At 34.5% G+C, this 7,393-nt stretch overlaps 1 long non-coding RNA gene across 2 annotated transcripts in view; it reads left to right on the top strand.

Annotated features, from left to right (window-relative positions):
• Window positions 1–7,393, top strand: part of LOC138739933 (uncharacterized) — an 86,455-nt gene that overhangs the window by 36,288 nt on the left and 42,774 nt on the right. The gene's annotated exons all lie outside the window — the stretch shown is intronic.

Genomic DNA, 7,393 nt, shown 5'->3' with positions numbered 1-7,393 from the left:
TTTTGCTACACTTCTACATAGAACAAAATATGGACTGGTAATAAGTAGAGACATTCAAAAATACTCTTGATTAATTCTCCCTCTCGAGTGATACATTAAAATAAAGTAAACCAGTTTTTAAATGGAAGCATAGCAAATTAAATCAATCTAGAAGATTTGGTGGGTTGTATACCAAATGTGTTGTTTTAAAAGCCAGAGAAAATTGACAAAAAATGAATGTGGTAATAGATCTCTAAGTAACAGAACAAAATACCAATAACACCAATAAAATTACCAGAGTCCACACTAGAAATGATGTAGCAGTAATTAAGCATTTATATTTTTATTGTATTGAACCAACCACATTAAGAAGCAAAATCTTTATAGAATTCAAATGCAAATTATTATGATTACTTTATCAGTTTACTAGCATGACCAGCTTTGTCATGAGATATTTTGCTCAATTAGAATCTAAAGTACATAAGAAACATAAAAAAAACACATATGCACTCAGTGACAATTTTACACGAGTGTACAAATTTGGATGGGAAGGAGATGGACAGGTGAGCGTGTGTGGGACAAGAACAAGTTCATATTCATAACATTATGTTGTAATAGGAGATGTTCTTCCAATTTACTATTTTAGTATCTTCCATATCCTTGGTGTTCTTCTCGTTCATACACTCACCTAGACTTTGTTCTTTCATTGCTCACCTTTCCCATCTCCTCCTCTTTATACACCTGTTTTATTTGCATATGATTCTCTCCCCACTTCCCCCACCCCAATCCTACGAAATTTGGTTCCATCTATCACACTCTCCTTCATACCACTATGAAGTGGCAATCTCTTTTCTTACCTTTACTGATGCAGGGTCTTGACCTGAAACTTCAATATCCACATCTGATGCTTAACTACATACTATATTTTTGTTTCAAATTCCAGCACTTGCAGTCTTTTTTTGTTTTCATATAATGCTATTTTCTCTCCATTTTCATCACTTCCCCAACTCACGCATAGGAAGAAACACACCTATCTAGATACTAAGCATCCCTTCACATTTACAATTTATTGTCCAGACACCAAATTCTTTTTTTTGAACATTTTATCTATAAATTTTATAAAATACATTCAATTTACATAAAAAACACTATACCCCTTCTAACCCCCTCTCCTACCCTCCTCCCACCCCACCCCCTACATCCCTCCCCCCATGCGGAGCAAAATACATATTTTGGGTAATTATCAGTTGCTGTGTGGTGTGCCAAAGCTTTACGCCATAAAAAAAAACACATTTACCTTTTATCCAAACCCATACATTTCAAATATAAAGCCCACATTTTAACAAAAAAAAGAATAATTATTCCGTATGTTGAAAGTGACCTTCTCTAAGTAAATACACAATTTTAGTTCATTATGCCATCTTTGTATATTCAATTCAACATCATTCTTCCACATAACAGCAATGCACTTCCACCACTAACGCCAGACGTATAAATGCTATTTGGAATTTATCTAATCACAAACCCATCGTTAATGTATTAGTATAACCCAATAAACACAATAAATGGATCAAGTTGCAATTCAGTCTTGAACAAATCTTCCAAAAACTTGATAATTATTTCCCAACCCCGACTGAGAACGCAAACAATTGTGCGTGGCCAGTGGCGTCGCTGCCACAAGTGCAGTGTCAGAGGACGTTCATCTTCCTGCCCTGGCAGAACTGGTCATGCGCGAAGACTCGTGCATGCGCACCACTCCCAACTGGGTCCAGCTGACTAAATCGGCCCGCTGTGGTGGGGGGAGGGGGTTCAGACCTGCAGCCAAGTCACCCGGGCTGAAGTGTTAACAAAAAGAAGAAGAGGAGGAAAATCCTGCAATACTGGAAGAAGAGGAGGAAGCAATTCTTATAGAAGCAGCAAGAATCATGGAAGGTAGGCCACAAAGGTATAAACCTATTCCTTTACAAACTTTTAAAACTTCTGTTGCTAGAGTTGAACCTGTATATATAGGGTGTTTTTTTTTAGGGTTTCTTTTTTAATATATATTCTTTCTTAATTTTTAGTTTAATGAATTTAAATTTTTGATTTTGTTTTAAAGTTTAGTGTATAGTGTTTTTTTAGGAACTTTTTTATTTATGCAAGGGTTAGCTGTGTTGGGTACCACTCTAAAGAGAAAAATTAATAATTTGAATTTTGCGACATTTAACATTAAGGGGCTTAATTACCCGATAAAAAGGAAGTGAGTATTGAACTGTATTAAGAAGATGAAGGTTGATATTGCTTTTGTACAAGAGACTCATTTGACTGAGAAAGAACATTTGAAGTTGAAACGGAATTGGGTAGGTCATATTATTGCATCATCTTTTAATTCCAAGGCCAGAGGGGTATCGATTTTGATACATAAAATGTTACCCTTTATTTTGGAATCATTCTCTGCCAGTGCAGGTAGAGAATTGATGGTTAATTGTAATTTTTTTTTTCAGAAGCTTGGACTTTCATGAGTGTGTCTGCACCAAAAGAAGGTGTCGAATATGTAAATGAAACATTTTTGAATTTGAATCAAGCAAATGAGAATATTTTGATAAGAGGGGATTTTAACTGTTGTTTGGATCCATTATCAGACACCAAATTCTGAAGGACATTAAGAGACTTCATCATATTTGTGTAAATTGATATATTGATAGATTAAAATATTTAGTGAAATGACCAAGTTCAAAGCTTCCATAATTCCTATGCAATGACACTACAGTTTAAAATGCAATCAATGACAACCCAAACAATGACTGCATGCCATGTGCAATGGAACACTGAAATGCCATGGCAAGTACTTTGTTTGCCTGGAATCCCATTCAGACGAATGACGATAGTGGGACTCAAATAAATTGCTCGTCTGGTTATCAAAATAATAAAATCTAAAACTTTCTCCTGGAACATGGACGAAAGTATATCCAGTTCACAAGATAAAACAGGTTTGGAAAATGTTTTCCCCAAATCTTCTTAAATTGGGGCTTTTCAATTTTATTGAAATGGAAAGTTGACTTGTCACCTATTCATTCACCATGGTTAAATGTCCAACTGAAGCTCGGATAAAATTACATACAATATAAATGATAGTAAGTTTCAATTTGAAAAGAGGAAGTGCCCATTCATAGAATACTATCATGGTTGGAAGATTTTTTTTTAATTTGGATGCTCTGGTGATTCTCTGTCTAGTTTCTGATCCATATCTTTATATTCTTTTCTACAATATTATCTTGATTAGAGGGAGAGAATACATAAGATTTAGTTTTAGGATTTTTGTTTCTTTTTAAAAAAGATTATTCTTTTTATTAGATCAACTTGTTAATATGGGTTTAATTATGGTTGTCATAGATTATATCATTAAATTCGACAGAATTCACACTTAGTTTAGATAAAAGAATTGTCTAATGTTGTTTACTTGGTTTCTATCCAGAAATATTTTTTTAAGAAATATTGTTAAATAAACAAATATGGATAGTTTTAAAAAAATTTTCATATATATATATATATGTATGTATGTATGTATTTATGTATAAATATAAATATATATATATGTGTGTGTGTGTGTAGGTGTATATATATTTTAAAAAATAATTATGTATATATGTATGACATGATCAGTTATTTGTTCTTCTAGAGGAATTTGTATATAGGATTTATATGTTAAACTCTTTAACAATATACTTAAAAAAAGAGTAGTGGGACTCAATATAAGGCACATTTCTGCATTATTAAAAAGCATTTATTAGCACCTTTGTTTCTGTCTTTATTTTCTATGTAATGACTGAATGACAGTGGACCTCTGTGAATTCTCAATTTCACAAAAGCATGAACTTGCTACTTTGAATTTAACATTGCTGCTTCTTTTCCAATCTCAATTTCACTATTTTGCATTCAGGATGACCATTCATGAAATATCTCTTCTAAATTACCCAGTAATTAAACATCCACAATTCTGATTTTCAAGTGGATTTATTTTTCTAATCAGCAGAAATTTTCCAGGTGTCATTATTCAATTACTCCTTTTTTTAGTGCAATCACACATGTTCCAATAAGTAGACTTCCATTTTCAGTCTCAGTCCATTCTCCAATTTAAAACTGATATGTTTCTGAAGATATAATGTGGCAATGTTTTCCTAATTTCTCACCTTCTTAGGTCCTCCCCTTTGTTGCCCGTCCAGTGCTGGAGTTGTAATCTTGCAACTGTCTGTGATGTGAATTATGTGTAATACTCTGTCTTCTTTAGCCTTCATTGAATACAAGGTATCTGTTCTTGACTGCCTTGCAATCTTTTTATCTTCAGGATGGCTTTGCGTGATCTCACTAGGATGCAGGGTTCTCCCGATTTTCAGTCCATGTTTAAGCCTTCCCATATCTTACCAAAACCACATTCTAAGGGAATTCTTGTAGGGAAGTAGGGAGTCAAATGATTTCCATTTTCCTGTAATTTAATCAAAGATACTTCCACTAGCTTGTGCAGTGCTCTCACTTTAATAAATGCACAATTCTTACCCTGCCTGATTGCTTCCACAAGACCACATGAACATTTTTTCTCATATTTATCTTGATCACATGAAAATAAAATCAAGAAATTCAAAAATCCAACACAAAATATCTAACTTTCCAGGTCAGATCAATTCAGGTTGCTTGTCACTTGTAAGTCTGTTAGAATTAATAGAGTGAATCAGCACACTACTTCCAAATGCAGAAATAAGAATGAGTGGTCTGATTGCCTCCATAAAATAATAGTACTTCTTAATCTTGTTGTCTAATAGCAAATTATCTCATCCCAGTTAATGATACTATAATGCTATATATCACCACTACACTGGATATCACTGCCCTTACAATACCAGGACATCATTGCAATATTGCTTTGGAGATTATTTCATTCTCTCAGGATCTTCTCTCTCTGGGATACATTACTGATATTGGTTGACCATATACTTCCAATAGGCTGCTCTATGTATTAATCATGAGCTTACACAGTTTATCTTTGTCAAATTACCTAAAGAACAGTTAACTGCCACCTCTATACCAAGGTGTTATGGATAATGCCCTTTTTGATCATGTTAACCAAAAAAACTAAAGGACGTTAGAAAATAAGTACAGCCCCTGGATGCAGTTCCGCCACTCAATATGATTCTGTTGATGGTGCCTCAGGTTTCACCTCCTCTTCTGTGAAAGCTCTCAATTCCTTGATTTTTCAAAATATTATCAACTATCTCCATAAATATAACCAACTCCCTAACTGTTACAACCTCCAGAGTGGAGAATTTAAAAGATTCACAGCACTCTCCTAAGAGACCAGATGTATACCACCTTCCATCTCACAGAGTTGTACATTAATGTTGTTGAAATCTCCCAGTTCCAGCCACAAGTAGCCACCTGCTTTAAGATGGCCATATTATTCTGGTGCTGAAGAAAAATATAACATCAGGCCTAAATAACTGCCTCTTACATCCACCATCACAAAGAGTTTCCAGAGGTCATTCATGTTTCACATTAAATCCAGCATTGCAGGCAAGCTTGACTCACTTCCATTCATCAACTCTAGCAACAGATCCATGGCAGATGCCATCTCTCTGGCCTTGTATATCTAGATAGCAAGGACACTTATGTCAGATTACTTTTCATTTACCTCAGCTCCACCTTCAACACCATTGTTCCAGATAAACTAATCCCCAAACACCATGATCTTGGCCTCAGCCTTCCCCTCTACAACTGGATCCATGATATTCTATCCAACAGACCACAATCAATGAGGACCAAAAACTACCTTTCCTCCATGATCACCCCTAACACCAGTGCTCTGCAAGGCTGCCTAATCAGTCCCTTTCTATAATCCCTGTACACCCATGACTACATGGGCAAACACTGCTCTAATCATCAGTATTTTTTCAGATAGCATAGCCTACATTATATTGACCTCTGGCTGTAGTTGACAATTAACTGTTCCATGTCTGAAACTAGTGTTTCAGTATCATGTTCCACACAATCTCTTTCATAGTTTCCACGATTTCTATCCAAATGATAAGAGTGAGTCTCAAGACCTTGACTCATCTCAGTGTTTCCAATGTGGTAAGAGTGGACAGGTAATCAAAATAGTTTTTATCACATTGGAGAGGTTCAAAGTGAGCATTCCCAAAAGAATTGTGCAAACCCACTACTTCTATTGATATTTCAGTAACTTTATCAAAAATGTATTTGTGCCTGCTCACACATATCATCCAATCAACTATATGATGATCTAAGGCCACATTTGATTTACCCACCTTTATTTTAAAATATTCTTTGTCACACTGCAAGTATTTATATTTTCCAGGAACACTAAGAAATTTTAATATCCATTAGAGTATTTGAACATCCCTTGCAGTAATAATGAGCAACCTCTTTCCAATCAACTTCAAAGTAAAATGGTTTCACCCTGTTGTTTCAACCTCTGCCTGAATTGCCCTCCTTGAGCACTTTATTTTCCCTGCATGCTGGTACATTGCATTTTGGTAAATTTATCTCCGATCAGCATTTAATCTTCAGCCTCTCTTTTTGATAATCTTATTTCACTCTCAAGGAATGGATAGAATTTGATTGAATCACATAAACCTGCAACAGAATTGACTAGTTAGATAATTTATTTGCATGCTTTAAGGAATCTGTTCTACCAGAAGTCAGCAAGCTTACATTGTATTACTAAATGGCTGCAAAATTCATGAACCCACAAAGAATAACAGTCCTCAAAATATTCATTGAGACAATTAATCTTTTTGTGTTATTATTAAGGATTTTCAATCAACATGAAGTTATAAAACAGAAAAATTACAGATGTGTACAATAAAATACCAAAACTGAACTACATGTTGATATACAAAGGAAGAATCAACGCATTATCACAATTATCAAATTCTGCACTATTGTTTATAAATACAAAATTACACAACTATGCTGATCCTTTAAAGAAAAGTAGGAAAAAGAAAAAAAAAATTGAGAAAGACCCCCTCCTCCAAAGGAAAAGGAAAAAAAAGATGTAATTCTCCCATATAATGTGATAAAATCATGCTTTCCAAAAGCATTAATTACATACAGATGAAACATTATGTGATTCATCCAGAGCCGACTTCCTCCCTTCAGGGATAAATGTCTTGGCATGGACATCTCTAGGGATACTGGAGATAGTGGTATGGGAGACTGGAGGAAGGAATCATCAAACGTTAACCCCAGTATATCTCCCCCTTCGATGGAGGAGATAAGTCTTCTTGGGTAAAATTGGAACTGCATAAGGTTGGTGAGAAGATTGCAGAAATTTTTATATATAAATGGAATTCTAAATTACTATCTTGTCCTTAGGAAACCCCCTTACTAAAATATATTATTACAATATGGAATAAACTCAATG

This window comes from Narcine bancroftii, chromosome 7, assembly GCF_036971445.1.
Source record: "Narcine bancroftii isolate sNarBan1 chromosome 7, sNarBan1.hap1, whole genome shotgun sequence".
NCBI classification, from domain to species: domain Eukaryota; kingdom Metazoa; phylum Chordata; class Chondrichthyes; order Torpediniformes; family Narcinidae; genus Narcine; species Narcine bancroftii.
Note: the sequence above shows the minus strand (reverse complement) of the source record. Positions and strands in the feature narration are given on the sequence as shown.